Raw genomic sequence first — 18599 nt, forward strand, 5'->3', positions numbered from 1 at the left:
TTTATCACAGCAAATACGTATTGTTCAATATGAAATATTGATGGTTAATCAGAATATCGAAAAACATAGAAGACAGACATAAGTCTTGGGATGCAGTTTCACTATCTTAATCTGCTCTAGCTGCAGGCTGCTTGCAAAAGGGGCATTCACAGGAGCAACACAAATTTTAAGACCATGTTGTATGAAAAATAAATTACTAAAGTAAGATTTTTATTACATGCTTTTTATCCCTTCTTCTTCATTAATAAAATAATCCTCCTATGCATGTAGTACCGCTCCTTGAGCTTCTCAGAACAAGCTCTTTCCTTTTTGGCCTATCCTGTGTCATTGAAGGACAACCTCTTCTCAAGTATCAGTGCCATTACTTCAGATTCATTATGACTGCCACTCAGCAGTCCCTTCTGGAATTTCCAGTCTGTGAATTTGCTTCCAAACAGAAAACATCCTTGTTTATGTCAGGCTGAATTGCATGTCCCTCCTGAGGCAGCTGGCCAGGAGAGGCAACTTCACTTAGCACAGTTAAAAACAGTAATGGTTACAGGACAGACCAATTCAGGAGGTCATTTCATTACTCATTTAGAACAAGGGTGAGTTTCTGCCAAAAGGGATGCTCCTGTCCTCCCTACACCAGATAGAACTTCCTACTTCTCCTTCCCTTGCACCAGGCTGATGATTATGCTGTAACATGGCAAATCAGATCTCTTTATTCTCTCTCTCATGTGTTTTTTCCAGGGCTACCTTTCACCTGGATCAGTGAACTGACTGATGAAAAGGCTCCTTGTGTGCCATCTTTTTTTTCTAAATCTATCAGGCATTTCAATTTGAGGTTGGATTGTAAGAAAGCATATGTCTAGGCAGCATTAGCTCTCCCCCGCAGCAGAGAGCAGATAACGTACATGCTCAGGACACTGCCGGATGATTTGCAGGGGCCTGCACTTAGCTTCAAGGTATGTATGATAAATCTAATCCATCTGGATAGAGTGTATACAGAACATAGGACAGAACTCTAATTTTGCTAAATTGAGTCACCTTGTTGTAAGGTATTATTTCAGGACATATAGAGGAACTAGAGTTTCACCTCACAGCTTCTGAAAGAAAACCCAGACCCTTAAGCTCTCTCCTTTGCTCCATCCCCTTGCAGCCACGACCCAAACCCTGCCTTGGGGTCTGGCATGCTTGACTGCAACATGAGCAAGTGTAATGCAGACTTTTTGCCAGGCTAGCTTTCTGCTTGCTTAGTGAGCTGAAACAGCCTATCAGACAGCCACATAAACATTAGAACCAACTCATGTAATGAGGACCAGACAGGTAGTGAGTGACCTCTGGAACTGCCTTCAAATCCTGCAGTCTAAGCTGAGGATCACATACAAAAGGGTAGGGAAATATATTCACAAACTCATTAGAGTCTTTATGGTGGTCTGTGGATACAAGTAACTAGGGCTAAAAATGAATACCTGAGTACACATCAGCATGGACATTTATGTTATAAGTTTCTGAAATGGATAGAAGCCTTTTGATAAACCAGGTAATAATGTCTTATTTCACAGAGGGTAGAAACACCCCTTGAAGTGCTTAATGCCAGTCTAGATGGGGCTTTGAGCAACCTGGTCTAGTGCAGGGTGCCCCTGCCCATGGCAAGGGGTTGAAATGAGTTTGAGGTCCCTTCCAACCTAAAGCAGTTTGTGATTCTGTGATGCAGCAATGGACCACATTTTCTTTCAGCCACTGTAAGCATCCTCCCTTACAAATTACAGGGGCATTTTGCAAACACATGCATAAATACGATAGAGACATAGGACAGAAAACACCAGCTACTTAAGTCAAACATCACTCATAAGAATGACTTGTGGTTGAAGTCAGTTATAAAACTGCAAGTGATGTTTTTCATAAAATAAGGAATGCTTTTCTGCAAGCAGCTGGAAGCCAAAGGCAGGTGGCACTCTGTACCAAACATGCCTTCCCAAATTCTGTCAGATAGGCCTAAGGAGGAAACTCACCTACTCACCAGGTTGCACGTTCACTCAAACCCAATTTGCTCTCTAGATTTCCAGTGGATGTTCTTGGTTCTGGCTGCTTGTGAGTTAAACTGTTCCTGCAAAAGCTCTGGTCATTACTGCCTGAGATCTGCAAAAGTACAGCAGGCACATCCTCCTATACTTCTAAGATCCAAGCCCTTGCCTTCCTAAAATGCTAACAGAACTTCTGTTTCCCTTTTTCTCCATCCTTCTTTCCCTCCCTTTCCTCATTCACCCCCACACCAATTCCTGTTAAAATCTCAGTGATCAAAATGAGAAACCAAAGCTATCTACTGTGTGAACTGAACTGGGTAAACAACTTATACCAAAAAAAGAGCAGTTTTTAGAAAGGTAAGCTGAATCTGTATAGCTTTTGCTTGCAATATCTACCAGGTAAAAGCAGTAACTTCTTTTTTCCTCACCCAAACTTCTCCACACCAAATTCCATGGGTTAGATCAACTCAGAGTTTGCTTTAACAGTGCAAGTTAAGGTAGTTCCTACTAAGTGAAATTCAGTTAGGTACATTTGGAATATAGAAAATATTCACAAGCTTAAGACAGTTTCACATCACATATCTTATGATGGAAATCCATTACCCCAAGGGCAATTGAGAACTAGGATGTGCAGTCATTGTAAACAGACCCTCTGAAGATTTTACTTCTTTCAAAACTAACTGAAGATCTCAATACAATTTATTTAGTTTATTAGTACTCTAGTCCTGAATAAAGGTGGACCATCACATGGGTTTAATGCTTAACCCCTCCGCGTTTAGAAAGAGTTGATTACAGCAGATCAATTCCTGATTTAATTCCCTAGAAATCAGCGTGAGATGAGGATGCACCACACCAAAGCAACAATGAAGGAAAAAGCTGACTACACCCAAGTCTAAAACTAGTTCCTCAATTAAGAATTAAGAGGAAGTTTCTCAGAAGCCTAATCACAGTCTCTTTTGCAGGTAAGGACAGCACAGCAGGAACATGGGCACGGTTTCTGTTTATGGGACCTGGATGCAATTGCAGAACCATAGAAGCTGGAAGAGATTTCTGGAGGAGCGATTACTCTCCAAGCAAGAGTCATTTCAAAGCTGGATCCAGTTGTTTTCAGGGCCTTACAGAGTTAAAAATCTCTAAGGATGTAGATTCTAGCATTACATACCATTCTAATTGCAAAAGTAGCTTCCTTTTATCCAACAGGAATTTCCTTTGCTGCAAGTGGTATAATCAATGAGATTTTTAACCTGAAAATATCACAGGTCAGAATAAAAAGAGAAATGAAAATGAACACATCAGAAGAATTTAAAAATTCCCTTTCTAAAACTGTTTTATAATGAATAAGGAGTCAACTCAGATACTTCACATTAAAGGCATAGTTGGAGCAGAAATTAATTTCCTGGTAAGTTTTTCAGGGCAGATGTTAATATATCAAAATAACAGGCTTAATATTAAATTGATTGCCAACTCTGAAAAATGTTCAATACTTTCCAGAAAAAGAACATGTGAAGAACTGTGCAAGATCTGAGTATTGCATCATCAGTCTGATTCAGTTCAAGAGCAAATGTCTAGGATACAGCAAAAGAAGAGCACCTGACAATAATTCCCCTTTGCTTGTACATCCATCTGTACTTCAGGCAGTGTCTGTCTCTCCTGAGTCCTGCAGAAGCTTCTTCCCCCAGTGCACTGAAACACTGCTGTTCCTTGTGAATACAGAAGTTATTTATTCTCACACTTTGTGCTGCAGTAAAACAGTAAGGCAGCCTCACCCATGAAATATTAAGACTTCTTCCTTGAGACACAAAAATTATCAAGAGCTTGACCTATTATTACAGAATACTCTTTCACCCCACTATTACAAAAATCCCCCAAAATATACAATATAAAGTAGCACATTCTGAAGATTTTATCAAAAACTAACTCTGACAGACCATTTGAACAGCTCTGAGCAGTCACAAGTCCCACTGACCACACATGCTGTCCAGAGAAGGAACTTTCCAATGCCCTTGGCAAACAACAAGGATAAGAACACCAGCCTCAACCCTAAAAAAGCCTGACAAAACCCTCTCTACAGACAGGGTGGCTTGCCAACACTCATCTGGAGAAAAATTATCAAATACTTTTACTTGGTGTAGTATTTCCTTTCCATAACATTACTTGCACATTTCTCCCATATTAACCTTTAAGCAGAATTTAAGCTGATGCAGGCATCTTAGACATAAAATGAAAGTTATTCACTCCAACATTACTCTTTTTTCCTCCCTTTCCAAGCTTCATTGCCATATCCTTTTGGAAAATGGCAGCTGTATTATTACATACCCCATGTCCAGTATTGCAGTGTTATAGTTGGGGTAGCTAAAAAAATCCTCAGAAAATATTTAAAATGTTCTGAAGAAGGGCAATCGCACCAATCATACCGTAAGAAAGACAGTATTAGTCAGGTGAGTTGTGGTACAATCAGGTGCCAAACCCAATTGTAAAGAGTATCATATTTGTTTAAGCCACCATGAGGGAACCAAAGCGTGGGTACTCTTTTGAGCCTTGTCCACAGCAATTTCAGCTAATGAGCTTTAGCTGACTAGTGGAGAGGTCTGAAAGCACCCACAGAGCACAGGACATTTAGTTATCTGTGAAACCTCAGTAATTCAATTACTCTGGATCACAATAACACTTTAAAAGTAAAATGATAGTAACTCACCTTACCACTGAACATTTCCTCAGCACCTCAAGAGTCAGATTCAGTCTTGGGCACAGCCATGCCCTGCTCAGGAGCAAGGTGTCCCCAGGGAGACACAAGGTTCCTGAGACCATATGCTAACACAAGCGACCATGAGGGGCTAGCTCAGCAATACCAGCAGACTGCACCACTCCACTCCCTACTCTTTCAAACTCCAAATATCTCAAGGATTTACAGATTATAGCTTTTATTTAATGAACTGAAAATAATGACATGCTTCTGTGACTAGATGCCCTTCTGCAGGTCAGGAGCAGATATTAAACACAAGTCAAAAGCACAGTTCACTTGAGTAGTTTATGAGTTTAAGTTAGTGAAGTCTGTCTTTACAATTCAGTAAAGAAGTGCTTAGCAAGGTGCTACATCAGCCTAAAACTGCAAGAAATTAATTCTGCCAATAAATATGCAAACATAACAAAGCATAGGTGACAAACTGCAAATAAATAGTACCTGTACACTGAAGTCATATCCAGTTTCCATGAACCCAAAAACACCTGCTTTTCTAACTCCTGTGGAGCAATACAAAAACAACACTATTGCAACTGGTTGGTATTTTAATGTCGTATTATTTTTGTAGTAGAGGCAGCTGGAACTACGGACCACAGTGTAAGAAAGTGCCACCATCCCAGCTAATGACGAGACAAAGAGGGTGTATTAGGTCTTGCTGTCACAGACGTTTTAATACTCCAACCACAACCTGAAAACACCACACACAAGGTGAGGCTGTATGTCCTGAGCTGCAGGAACTGTATTTGACTTTACTAGGTATTTCTACTATAATATTTTGTTGAGAAGTTGTACTAATTTTCCCAATGAAAATTGATCAGAGGGGCTGTTTTAGCCTGCCAGGCTGCATATACCTACTCCACCATTTGAAAGGATTTCTCTTGTGCACAGAGCTCTAAAGCTAATCTTACAAAGCCCCATGAACAGCGTTCTAATGAAGTGTTAACTGCAGAATAAATCAGCTTAAATCCAGGAAATTGTTCCAACAGATTAAAGACTTGATGCCAAAGAGAAAGGAGGAAGTCCTGCTCCCACTTTAGAAATATCTCACTTTGTTTTGAGCCTGCAACCCACTATTTCCATTTGGTGGTCTAAAATTTTTTATCAAAAGAGACAGTGAATAATGGGTTCACATACATGCCATGCTGCTAAAACTGTACTTCCATCATACCTCTTCAAAGACATCTTTTTGAAAGTGAAGAGCTTTGATCTATTTATTATTCTTTACAAGGAATTCACTGCACACCTTTGATCATTCACATCAGCCTTTTCAGAATCTCTACCAGTTTCACTGGGTCTTTGAGAGCGATGGGACTAGAACTCATGCAGCACTCACAACACAGCTGCATTGTGAGCTTACACACTGTTTCCTAGTTTGATCACTATTATTTTTCCACAAGCATCTAACCTTCAATTTGCTTTTCTAAACAATGAGATAATATTTTGATAGAGCTGCCTATTATAAACTCCAGTTATGCCTCTGACTGGAAAACCAATTCAGAGCTCATCACTGTACACATACAGTGGGGGCTGTTGTCTAGCCACATTACGTCACTGCTGAATTTAAAATGCTGCTTTATCACTTAGTGCCACAGGATTTTTTTCATGTTTCCTCAGAGGTAACTATGATAATGTATGTTTATTGATACAAATAAATGTCACTTGCCTTCAGTTTCTTTTTCTAACTTTTACTTCTCTGTGCTTTTGTCTTCCATATCATTCTCTGGCAATGGTTAATATTGTGAAAACACTGTATAAAACAGATCTTCCATCTGTCTGATTTATAGCTATATTTTCATTGGATGTCCCAATAGTCTTCATGGTCTCAGAAATGCCAATTATTCTTCACTCACCTCCTGCACCAGTCACCCTTTCATAAAGCTTCACTACTTCCCTTTGTCCTCCCAGTGGCTTCCTTCCAAGGAGCAAAGTCCCAAACCGTTTAACGTCTCCTTCTCTCTTCTAATTCCATGCCTTTGATCTCTCATCACCTCTCTCTCTCTTTTCTAGTTCTCTTATACTCAAGAGTTTGCTCATTATGCTGATAATGGGCTCCAGTGTTGATTATTCATATGATTTTACTGCTTTATAGGACTTCCTCAGGGAGATCTATCAGTTTCTCTTTGGAAGTGTGCGTTAATGCTGCCACAAACCTTCATAAATGTATATGCAACCTTTGACACAATACTCTGCTTCCCCCATCACTCCTAGAGTTGGGAATTTCATTAAAAATATTTTACTACATAATTTTAAATCGAATGCTCATATACTTCTCTCTTGACCTCAAGTTGACTACAACTTTTTTTTTTTTTAATTAGCCCTTTGTGTACCTTTGCTCCATTCATGTATGAGCTATGTTAGGAGCTGCAAAGAGAAAAAGTATCCATCTACTGCAGAGAAATCCTACCCTCTCCTCTCCTTGTCCAAGAGCTTTGATGAAATGAAGGGTGCAGAGGGAATCATCACAGGCTCAGGCATTCATTTCTTTTCAAAATAATGGCTTGATCTGGTTTAGTTGAGTAAGTTCATCATGATCTCTTTCTAGGCTGTACTCTTGGTCTTCTTGGACCCTTCAGGCAATGCTTCTTATGTCAATATTACTCAATACAGTGAAGTCAGAGATCAGTTCCTTCGATCTATCTGAACCTCCTGTTTGGCACAGGAATACAAATGGGTTTTTTTCCGCAATTCCTTTACCAAACCACACATTGGGATTAAGTAGTCTTGTTTCTCTTGGGATCTTTTGAGTCAGTGTGAAATAACTTTGCACTGAATGAAGGGACCAACAATTTCCACTGAAGCTCAATACAGTGGCACGTGATACACTCCTGTTAAACATTCACCTCAGTTAGAGATTAAATGTTTTGATTTTCCTCCAAATTAAGACGTAATCAGGGAAGAAACCAAGAAAGAGGTAAAAGCTCCGAAGCTACTTCTCCTGCAATGCCTCTGCAGACAGCTTGGAGGAAAACAGAACCCTCACCATCACTGACTGAAAGCTGTTTTCTACCTTCTACTATGCAATCAGCAGTAATAAAAGTCATGGCTCTTCATCAAGCCACTGCAGGAGAGAAACAGCACAGCACCGCTCCACCAAACTTCTTACCAGATTGAGGTGATCTGTTAATGCAGGTGCTCAGAGGAAGAAGCAGTAGATGTCCTTGTTAAGATGCAATTGTTAAAAATTAGCAGTATACAGGCATGCCAGTAAAATAAGGATGGAACTTTCTCATAGTTGCTCAGAAACCACTGCAGGCCTTGTCTGCTTGGCCAGACAAGAGAAAGAAATCCCCCTCCTACTGCAACTGCACCCAGGAGTTCAGAGGCATCAGAAGACGCTAGGAGGACGACACCCCTGCTTCCCACAACCTGGCTTTCCCTGTACCTCTGATCCACACAGATTATTGAACCCTGCTGCAGGAAAGCAGAGACCAAGGGCATGGAACAAGTCCCTTGATGGATGGAAAGGTAAGTGCCAGTCTTGAAAGCTGAGGTCCCAGACCCTGGAATCACTGCTGCTCAAAAACCTTGGTGTTTCCTTAAAAACACAAAAGAAAATTTGAGTCCAGTGATTAAGGATAGGCTAAAATTACTTCAGACTTCACTAAATGAAATATTTAAAGATCAGGATTTAAACTCTGTGAGCTTTTCCTTACTGAATGTTTTGACAATACAAAGACTATATTTGCTTAAGTAAGTTTTGGGCCAACAAGGTGATTGATGATGGCTTCTGCATAAGCAGTTCATTGAGGATAATAACAGCAGCATAAGTGCCATGTTTATAATCAATCCATATAGCCCAGAACAGCTGAAGACTAGAGATCTGAGAAAACATTAATATATCACATCAGTGAATAAAAGTATTGGAAAGCAAGATATCTGTATTACAACACTTTGCAGTTCAGAGAATTAGTGATCACATAACAAATTAAGCTTTCTGGTGCAACGTGTTTTAAGCCATTCCAAATTTTTTTCCCCAAGAACTACTATCTACCAATGAGAGAAAGCAGAGAGATTCATATTCTGGAAACCTCCCTAAATGGCTGAGTAATACGTGCCTAAACAGTTCTTATTTTATGAAAATTAAGTACTGACAGTATTTCTCCTGCATTTATACACAGTTTAAAATTCATATTTCTATTCTGCTGTGAATTTCTTCAAAGTTTACTATGCCATACAAAGGACTTTATCCTATTTCTTATTTCTTCCTTTTTTTAAAGGGAGCACAGGCTTCTCTGTCTGTTTTATTACTTTTATTGTTAAGAAACTCCTGTCTTTATTAAAGAAAAATAAAACAATTGAAGTCAAGAGGGGAAAAAGCAGTTATCTCTTATAAGGCCCAAGGAAAAACATGCATTACTCTTCTACTACTGACAAAAAAAGATAATAAAATGCTCAGTGAATGTCTCCTCCATCTGTCTGAGAAATCCTATGCAGCACAATTTCCAAAGCTGGCATTTGAAGGCTGTCTTGGGCTTGTTTCACAACCTCAAAAACATGTTTTTAAACAAGGAAAAAAGAAGAAGAAAGTTTTTTCTCCCCAGATCAAACCAGTTCTTGAGGACATTTCCTGAAGCTCAGCACCAAGTGGCACAAGCACTGAGCTCACTGTCCCTTCCCAAAAGCTGCTTCTGCGCTGCCTCCCAGCACTGCACATTCTCATCTGCTCTTCACTGCTGATGCTGGAATTCCTACAGAAATTCTGCTTCCTTCAGGATATCACAGTTAAAAATAAAATAAATAAATACAATAAAGGCAAAATGGCAGACTTCTTAAACAATGTTCAGTAAGGAAATGTAATTATCTAACACCTAAAATCACTGCCAGAAATGGAATGCATTCACGTGGAACAGGCACCAGACTCCCTCTCCTGAGAAACCAACTGGTAAGCTCTGCAAATAGTTTTAAAGCCATTTTTATACTGGTGTGAGTGCAGCATATATATAGTTATAGTGGCCTAGAATTCCCCTTGCAAACACTTCATTTAGACGACTACTACCAAATGTCACATCAAAAGCCATTTCTCACAGTGTAAGCTCAATCACTATCCAAAGGCCTTGATGGGTTCATTATTCTTTTGAAGCTTCTGAAGTACTTCTGAAGTGACCAGGCAGCCCTGGTGTTGACACTGTTGTTTCCCAGATTTCAAGAACTGCTCAAATACCTGGATACAGGCCTGTCAGGCTACCTAAAATTCAGAAACTGTTGCCAACATTCCTATGCATTTAGAAAGAATTAATGACGACATAGTCAACATCAACAGGAAACCAAACAAACAAAGCCAGTAAAAAACATGTGGTTAAGGAAGGCACAAGAAGTCTCTGTTACTACTTTGGTATGACTATCTCAGGCCAGAGAGGGATCAGAAAGGTGGCATGTCCTTAAGACTGGAAAAGATCTTTTAAGATCATTCAGTCCAATAACTAAAACACTAAATCATAAAAAAATCTTCCATTTTCCACCCAAAGTATAGATATATCAGAAAGCAAGATTTGGGTGGGGGGAAGGGGGTGGTGGGAAGCAAGTATGACAGCATTTTTTATCCCTGAACCTCTAACTCTATGCTTCCCAGAACGCCACCACAGAATTTCAGAAAAACCAGGATAGACCCCAAGGAAATCAGATCAGCAAAGGTTTTTAACTTCCTTGCAGGTCCTGGGTGAGAACTGGAACACTGGCTGAGTGACAGGGAGTGCTGCAGTACAGTCAACTACTTTTAAAGCAAGTAACACCTCTGAGTAACCATCACAGACCTGAGATGGCTCCTTCCCTTGGAGCACAGCCACAAAAAATCAGTCAGCAATTACTGTGACCGAAGAGTCTGGTCACAGATCCTCTGACCACATGGAATACATCCAGACAAGCACATATTCAAACACCAGGAGAACAAAAAACAAAAATCTGGCCTTAAGTTTTTTCAAAAGCTTCTCCAACTGCAAGCATCACACTTTGCAATTCCACATAAATAACTCTTTTGCATGTTGGAAACAGGAGAAATGCTCATATTTTTAAGATTTGAACTGCTGCTGAAGAGATCAGGAAAAAAGCATTTGGAGAGCAACAGAGCTCGCCCACACGTGGAGGTGCTTTTCCTGAAGCTTGGCTGGCAGCTGGAAATACTTTGAGTTGTTTGGGGCATTTTAGTAGAAGCTTAGAAAAACTTTGTGATCCCTTGAAATCACAGGCAACTTGTCTCTGGCTCCTGCCTCATGTGGTCAACCCCACGACTGAGTCCAGGGGCAGGATAGCCATGAACTCCAAGTCTATTTAAAGCGGTTACAAATACAGAAATTAAGTGTCCAAAAGGTATTGAATATCTGGGCAATGGTTCTGCTCAGTGTGGCAAAAAAAAAAAAAGTTAAACCTTTACTCTCTTATGTCAAGACCCCCACCACATATGGCAGCATTCCCAGGCTGGGGTACACCTGGATCTCTACAGCACACAGCCCATAGCGCTGCTCCTCTCTGTGGTGGAGGCCTTGCTTTTTCTTCAGTGTGGCAGTGGGAAAAAACAAAATTACACTTAAGCAAAGATGACCTGAACTACTCCATTAGCTCTTTTTCTACAAAGCTACAGCCCCCCCCCGTGCTTTTGTATTCACTCTGCTGGAAAAGTCCAGTCCTTTTGCAATTTAGACATTTGTGCTGAAATCTTGGCAATGACAGGTTAGTAACTGAAAAATGTCAGTTGAGAGCCCTAGACTATGCCAACTCTTCAGTTACAATAATTCAGTTCTACAGCAGAGCAGCACGAATTAGCGTGGTGCCCGACACTACCAAGTCACATTACAGCCAGGGAGACAACCCAGGCTACAGCCCAGCACCACAGGCTAACACAGGCAACCAAGGACTCACCAAGGAAACATCCTGATGGACAATTTTCTAAGCAACATCTCCTTCCTTGTGTTTCTTACAACACCACAGCAGCAGCTACAGTGGTTGCATGATATAGGCATTGCACATTTTAAAATGCTGAATAATATCCCTCCTCTATAAGTAATGTCCTCACTGTGAACCAGCAGCCTGGCAGTCCCTCAGTTCTGCTCTCGACTCCAAAGCAGACCCCCACAGGCACTTGACCTCACAGCAGTGTGACCATGCTCACCTGTGTGGGGATGGAGCAGAGAGGCCACTCACTGACTGGTGACCTCACAGACTGTTTAATAAACATGAATTGGCAGAAACACCTGGTGAGTGTTCCATCCACCTACTGCTAGAAGTAATAAAAAAAAAAAATTTCTCGCTGATTTTTTTTTTTGCCCAATAATGAATGCTTCCAATTAATTACTTAAAACATGTTAGGAAAGAATAGTTTTATTCTGTGGTTGAGCTAATCCACATGAAGATTTTCACTAAACTCTGTGCCTTTCTTTAGGTCAGCCAATGGATCAAGCCCAAATGCATTGTAAAATGAGAAAAAAAATCTTCCCTGCCTTTCCTGAAGGCCATATGATATGTATTTGATAACCTTTTCATCCAAACTAAAGGAAAAAAGAAGTTTAATTTGTAACAAGGGCCATTTCTTTCTGGAAAACCATATCAGAATGAACTGCATAAGCAAAATAGCAAATGTAGAGCTCTTATACAATGATTAAAACCACTTCTTTGTCAACTGAGCAGCCGGTCCTTGCCCAACACTCCCAGTGCTGTTGTATTAGTTCTCCACCAAGGCAGAGACAAACCACGCAGCATGTGAGCTGGCAGAACAGAAAAGCAGACTTAAACCACTCCCCAAGTCACATCTGCCATCTGGACACAAGCTCTCCTTTTCCAGTCTGAGTCATAAAACTACACACTTACACAAATCAAGTTTTTCTTTCTACCTATGCAAAGGTAGAAATAACCTTCACATCCTGAAACCATTCCCCCATCCCCAGATTTTACTGGCTAAGTAGTAGCCAAAACTACCATAGCCAAAAGAAACTGTTAAAAACACAAGCACCTAACTTCAGTTTCCACACAAAAACAGACCAAAAAACCCCTCAGCAGAAAACTACTACATGTGACAACAGTACTGGAGAATCGAGGCAAATTTTCAAGAACAGATCTGAAAAATCAGTTTAGAGAGAACAGAAATTTCAATAAAGATCTATGTCCTTTGTATTTATAAAACTTAAATGTACACAGACGCCAAATAATTCTAGAACACACTATAAGGGTATCAGCAGCAAAATTTGTGAATTTCCAGTTGTATTTTTTAAGTATTTATGATGCTTATAAATAAATTACAATAAAGTCCATATATAGGATAAAAAGTATTACTAGATCCTTATTAATTTACATAATGCACTAAACCCCTTCCTTAATCACTGTCTTTGTTTAAGGAATTCCAGAGGTTAACCCAGGGTCAGACTGTTTATCTGCCTCAGCACAGAGAAACCATCAAAGACACAGTCACAAAATCAACTGAATTAGGACCTAGGTGTAATTCATACACCAAGCTGTGTTAATCTAACTACAGCATCAAATGCGACCATTTGAAATAGGAAGCGTATGCACAGACACTAGACTGCAGTTCAGCCCATAAGGTTGCAGTTTCAATCAGCAGCAGCAAGCACAGATATGCACTGACCTGACTGAACTGATTCTAATTAAACCCCCACATGTGTATCCTGCCAGTACAACACTACTAAATCAGCATTAATTTGTAATTTGTTGGGCTCATTTTCAGCCCAAGCTGTTTGCAGACGAGGCTCACTGTGGGGCAGCAGGAGCGCCAGAGGGGCACAGGATGCGCAGAGCCTCTCCCTGGGCAGCGCTCACAGCAGGCGGAGCTGCCGCACAGTCAGCATCCGGACGAGTGGGAAAGCCCCTGCCTGCACTAACACGCAGCTGAACGCAGACCACAGAGGGTGGGCATAAGTGGTCAATTTTCCCAGGGAGAGAGACTGCAAGGAGCCTTTTGCAGCACTCTACTATACCCTGTATTCCTAAAGTCCGGAAAAAGGGGCAAGGAGTAGTGAAAGTCTCCTGAGGATACAAGCTATTCTGAGAACAAAGAGAAAGGCTGGCTGAAGATCTGCAGAAAAACCCTCTGAGAGTAATAATGGAGAAATAAAACAACAGATTAAGTTCAGCACAAATAAAGTTCCAGTCTGAAGATAAGTTGTCCTTATTTCACATATAGAGTAGTGTGCTCCAAACCGACCATTAACATTCAGAAAATCTTGCTGGAGTCACAACAGATTGAGTAAAGCATGAGTTCAAAGAAATTCAACGCACGAAAAAATAACGTTAGAAAATTATTAGTAATGAAACTACCATATGAAAAATATAGAATGGCTACATCTTAAATCCTGGATGCAGTGCCTGCTCCTTCCTTTCAAGGGAACATAACGGAAAGGAAAATATTTTTTAAAAGGAAACAAGATTTGAAAATACAAATGAGAAATAATCAATCAGGCTAGGGTTCTTCTGCCTGGAAACAGAGATTGCTGCAGTGAAATACAACAGAAATCATCAACTGAATGGAGAAGGTAAATTGAGATCAATTATTTACTGTGTCCAAACAATATAACAGCTAAGAGATAGGAAATTAAGCCAGCAACCGTCAAATTCAAAACAAAACAGAGGTAGTCAGCACCTACAAGGCGATTCTGTGCTCTGGAAAATCTCCCCTGGGATGTGGCAGTGCCTTACATTTAAATGGATGGGAGACAAGGGCTAGTTCACAGAAGAAAAATGCATTTATCATGAGCAAAATAAAAGCAAACAACATCTACCTCTTGATATCCTACAAATGACAAGAGACAGGAGGACCATCAGGCAAAGGTTTATATTACACATCCTGATCTTATGATCTTCTCTTTTTGGTCACTGTTAGAAAAGAACAGTGTTCTTACATGACAAAAATCAATTATGTCTCTGGTACTCCTCAGACCTTTTTGAACTCACTCAGCTTTCTTACCTGGCAAAAGCTGATCTTCTGGGGAGATGAGGACACAGAGGGGCTGGATTAGTACTCTGAGTATTCAGCAAACTGAACTGCATCAGGAAAACCTCCAGTAAATGCTGAAGGTGGTACAAGAGAGAGCAAGAATATGTGACCACCCCTTTGGCATGGAAGCCAGTCTTTTGATCAGTTTAAGATGTAACACACAGCTTCATCACCAAAGCAGAGGTGAAAAGGAAGCAACTGATTGCCTACTTTCTCTGTTCAAACTCACAGGTAAAAGCCACAATTCCAGCTCTTGTGGACGGAAAAAATAGTGCAGCTACACATCTTTAGTCCATCTGCTAACTACAAAGAGAGTGGTTTATATATGACCAAATAGTAAAGGGTACTTTAAAATTAAACACTACATTTATAACCTCTCCTAGTTTTATATTACATAAATAAGGAAAACCCCTTTGGGGAACTAGGCCCATTGTAAATAGAGAAATGCATCCAAGTCTGGAAAGGACAATAGCCAAATGAAAACAGAGCTATTCCTTCCATGCTTCTCACAGCACTCATTGGATTACCATAATAAATGGTGCTATACCAGTCACAGAATACAATGGGACATGACCAGATAGAAAATGGTGAGTCATCAATAAGGTCATTAAAAATCCAGCAAATTCCATTTATAATTCAGAATTTACAAGAGCAGAACTGAAAACCAAGTGAGGTTATTTAAGTCTCTCATCAATTCTGCTTTGCACAGTAGTAGGCACAGTCACCCAACCCTTTCCACAGCAGGACCAAATCACAACTGCTCTGCTTAGTAACGGACCGGACTGGCCAGGACACTGAGAATTCCCAGAGAAAAGCAATACAGGATTTTATTATTCCTCCCAAACCACATTTGCATAAACATGAAACCACTGAGGAGTAGTGAGACACCTAACAGGACCACCGTCTTCAACATTACACAAGGAAGCTACCAAACCGCTCCTCAGGCTCCTGGAACCATCACAGGTTAAACCAGGCCATCATATTCACAGACTTAAATAGCCTGAGCCAGCCCTACACAGTGCCCAACACGGGCAGCACAGACATATTTACTTTTATCCAAGACACAGCTGACACAATGAGTACAAGATAAGCGCTGCTCAGGGAGGGTTATGTTGTCAGCACTGCCTATGGAAACAGAACTGAGGGTTTGGCTTCGCCATTTTTCAGGAGGAAACCAAGATACTGTTTGTGAGAATGAAAATGAAGTAATTAAAAATTAAAACCCCTAGTCTCTTCTTACACATAAAAGCAATCCTCCCCCCAAAATTTAAAGCTGAATTGCTTTCTTTTTTGTTTTTATTTTCATCCTTAAACTATACTACAATTATATTTTTTGTGCTTCTTACTGAAATACCTATATGTTACTACTTTGCTGTAATGCTTACCTTGAGCATACAATAGAAGAATGCTTAAAAAAGAAGTCTCAGAAGTATCTCTAAAAATATTTTCTAGCATATCTTTAAGGAATCATAGTACATGTTGTATGTAATAAAACTTCCAAAATCTAAAGGTACCACTACACTTACACTTTCCAGTGGAAAACACTGAGGACTGTGTATGACCAATGTGAAATAAGAGCTGCAAATGGGAGCACTGGAGGGTTTCTGAAGGTGAGATTAGAAAAATCCAAATCAAACACCTTTATTAATTTCAATTAATTTTTAACCTCAGATGGAGAATGAGTAGCTAGGAATATAGTTACAGGCTTCAATAATGCTGCTTCGAGCAGTTGTATAATTTTAATTGTATAATATTGTTTAATTTTCATTGTGTAATATTTCCAGCTTCTACCTTTGCAAACATCTTGATACAAGGCAAATATAAGGCACATGAAGCTGCTGCCCTAAGACATGGTGCTTTGTGTGCCACACAGGGCTCAAAATTCCAAAAAAATAATTGAAATTGGAACAGTCATTGCCCATCTTGAGCCCCCTCAACAATTCCCAGTCCAGTGGCCAATAATCCAGATGAATCCTACTGATCACTTTGCTTCTTCAGGACTCCACCCCAGTTCACTAAGCGAGACATCTGGTAAGGTCTGCTCGCCTAGCCCAAGGAAATTATTGTGCTAGAAAATTTTCATGTTAATTTTAAATTGAGCTCCCTCACTCTACATCACCTTTCTGCTTTTTCCCACAGACTGATGCTCTGCTGCTGCTGCACCTGGTTTGCCAGGCTCCATCATTTGGAAGACAAATGTTTCTACAGACAAGGCAAAGCAGAAGCTAAAGCAATGAACCTCCAAGTCCTCTGAACATGGGAGACTCACAAGCATGCCTGACACACAAAGCAGAACCAGATTCTTCATAGAATGGCCTGGTTTGGGAGGGACCTTAAAGCTCACCCAATACCAACCCACCTGACACGGGCAGGGACATCTTCCACTAGACCAGTCTGCTCCAAGCCCTGTCCAACCCAGCCTTACATACTTGTATTCCATTCCTCTCCACTTGTAACCCCCATCTTCTCATCACCTCAGTATTCAAACACAAAAACTCTTCTGCATTTCCCACACACAACCCCCTGATCCTTACCAGACAGCTCCTGTTCTCTGGAGCAAACACGCGTGTGACCAAGTCACAACCTCACAGCAATTCATGCTGTGACTGTACTTTATCATGACACTACCGCACACCGGCTCCGACCCCCTTGCGAGCCACCAAAGAAGGTGCAGACCCCAGGCTCTCACTCGGCAATACAACACCCCGAGGCAGCGCCACGAGCCGCCGGGCAGCGGGACAGGGCTCACAGCCTCGCTTGTTTTGTAATACCCCATCTTCTGTAGTGCCCTTTAGAATGATTGTCTTCAAGGTAGCAGAAGCCTCTGATTTCGAGGCAACGTATTTAATTACTCCTTGTGACTTACACTAAATACAAAATATTCATTAAACAGAAAAAAGAGACCTAATGTATCAAGCCAACGAAAATCTTCAAAAGCTATTCCTTTCCCATTCATATCCCTACAAGGCTGGACCGAATTAAACATAAACACCCAGTTTGCGTTGTCCGAACTAAATAAAACAAATGAGAATTCTGAGATCTGAATACCGTACAGAAAAGCTATAAATTGAAAGAAAGCAGAACGCCCGACGCACTCCCGTCCGTTATTTACATGAAAAAATCATCTCCGCAATAACCTCGGGCACTTCCGAGGCGTTTCCCCCACTCCCAGCGCAGCCCGGTGTGACGAGGATCATTTCCCACTCCTGCGGGGGGAGCGGGTCCCTCGGCCGGCGCCTCACAGCGGAGCCGGGCTGCGCTGAGCCCCCCCTCAGCGGCGCGTCTCGGCGGGTGACGGCGGCGGCACCGACCCCCCTCGCGGCGAAATCACCCGACGGGACACACAGCGCCCACGGGCGCGGCTGCTATTGACTCCGGCCCGCCCGCCGTTGCCGCGTGGCACCTACTGCCCAGGGGCAGCCGCGCGTCTCGGAGCCGCAGCGGTTCCGCGGGGTCCCGCGGGTGCGGGGGGGATCCCGGCGGGGCCGGCCTGGGACTCACCTGGACCGCGGCACCTCCGCACTCCGCCCGCCGCGGCACGGAGCTCTCTGCGCCTGCGCGAAAGCCGCCCCTGCGCGGGGTCGGGACTACAAACAACATGGCGCCGCCTCCCACCGCCCTCGGGCGGCGCCTCTCGCAGCTTCCCCCTCCCGCCGGCAGATGGCGCCGCCTCGCCGCGCGCGCCCGCCGGGCCCCGCCCCGGCCGTGAGGGCAGCGCGGGCGGAGCTGTGCCGCTTGGGCTTGGGACCGCGCCGGTGCTGCCGTGGCTCGATAGGGTGACCTCCTGTGAGCACGGCTGTCCCTCCATCCCCGCTCAAGGGCCGCAGCCGTACCTGTCTGGCAGCGCTCCGCGGAGACCGCGTGCTATCCTCCACCTCCTCCTGCCTTTCCCCTTTTCTAGGAACGTCTCCAAGTG

General features: G+C 42.0%; 1 protein-coding gene across 1 annotated transcript in view; it reads right to left on the reverse strand.

Moving 5' to 3' along the window:
- The window catches only part of NDRG3 (NDRG family member 3), a 58671-nt gene extending 40399 nt beyond the window's left edge, over nt 1–18272 (reverse strand). Inside the window, exon 1 of the mRNA XM_036395963.2 lies at nt 18185–18272. The gene's annotated coding sequence lies outside the window, so the exon portion shown is untranslated. The remainder of the gene's footprint in view (nt 1–18184) is intronic.
- Nucleotides 18273–18599: the final 327 nt, after the last annotated feature.

This window comes from Molothrus ater, chromosome 17, assembly GCF_012460135.2.
Source record: "Molothrus ater isolate BHLD 08-10-18 breed brown headed cowbird chromosome 17, BPBGC_Mater_1.1, whole genome shotgun sequence".
Taxonomy (NCBI): Eukaryota; Metazoa; Chordata; class Aves; order Passeriformes; family Icteridae; genus Molothrus; species Molothrus ater.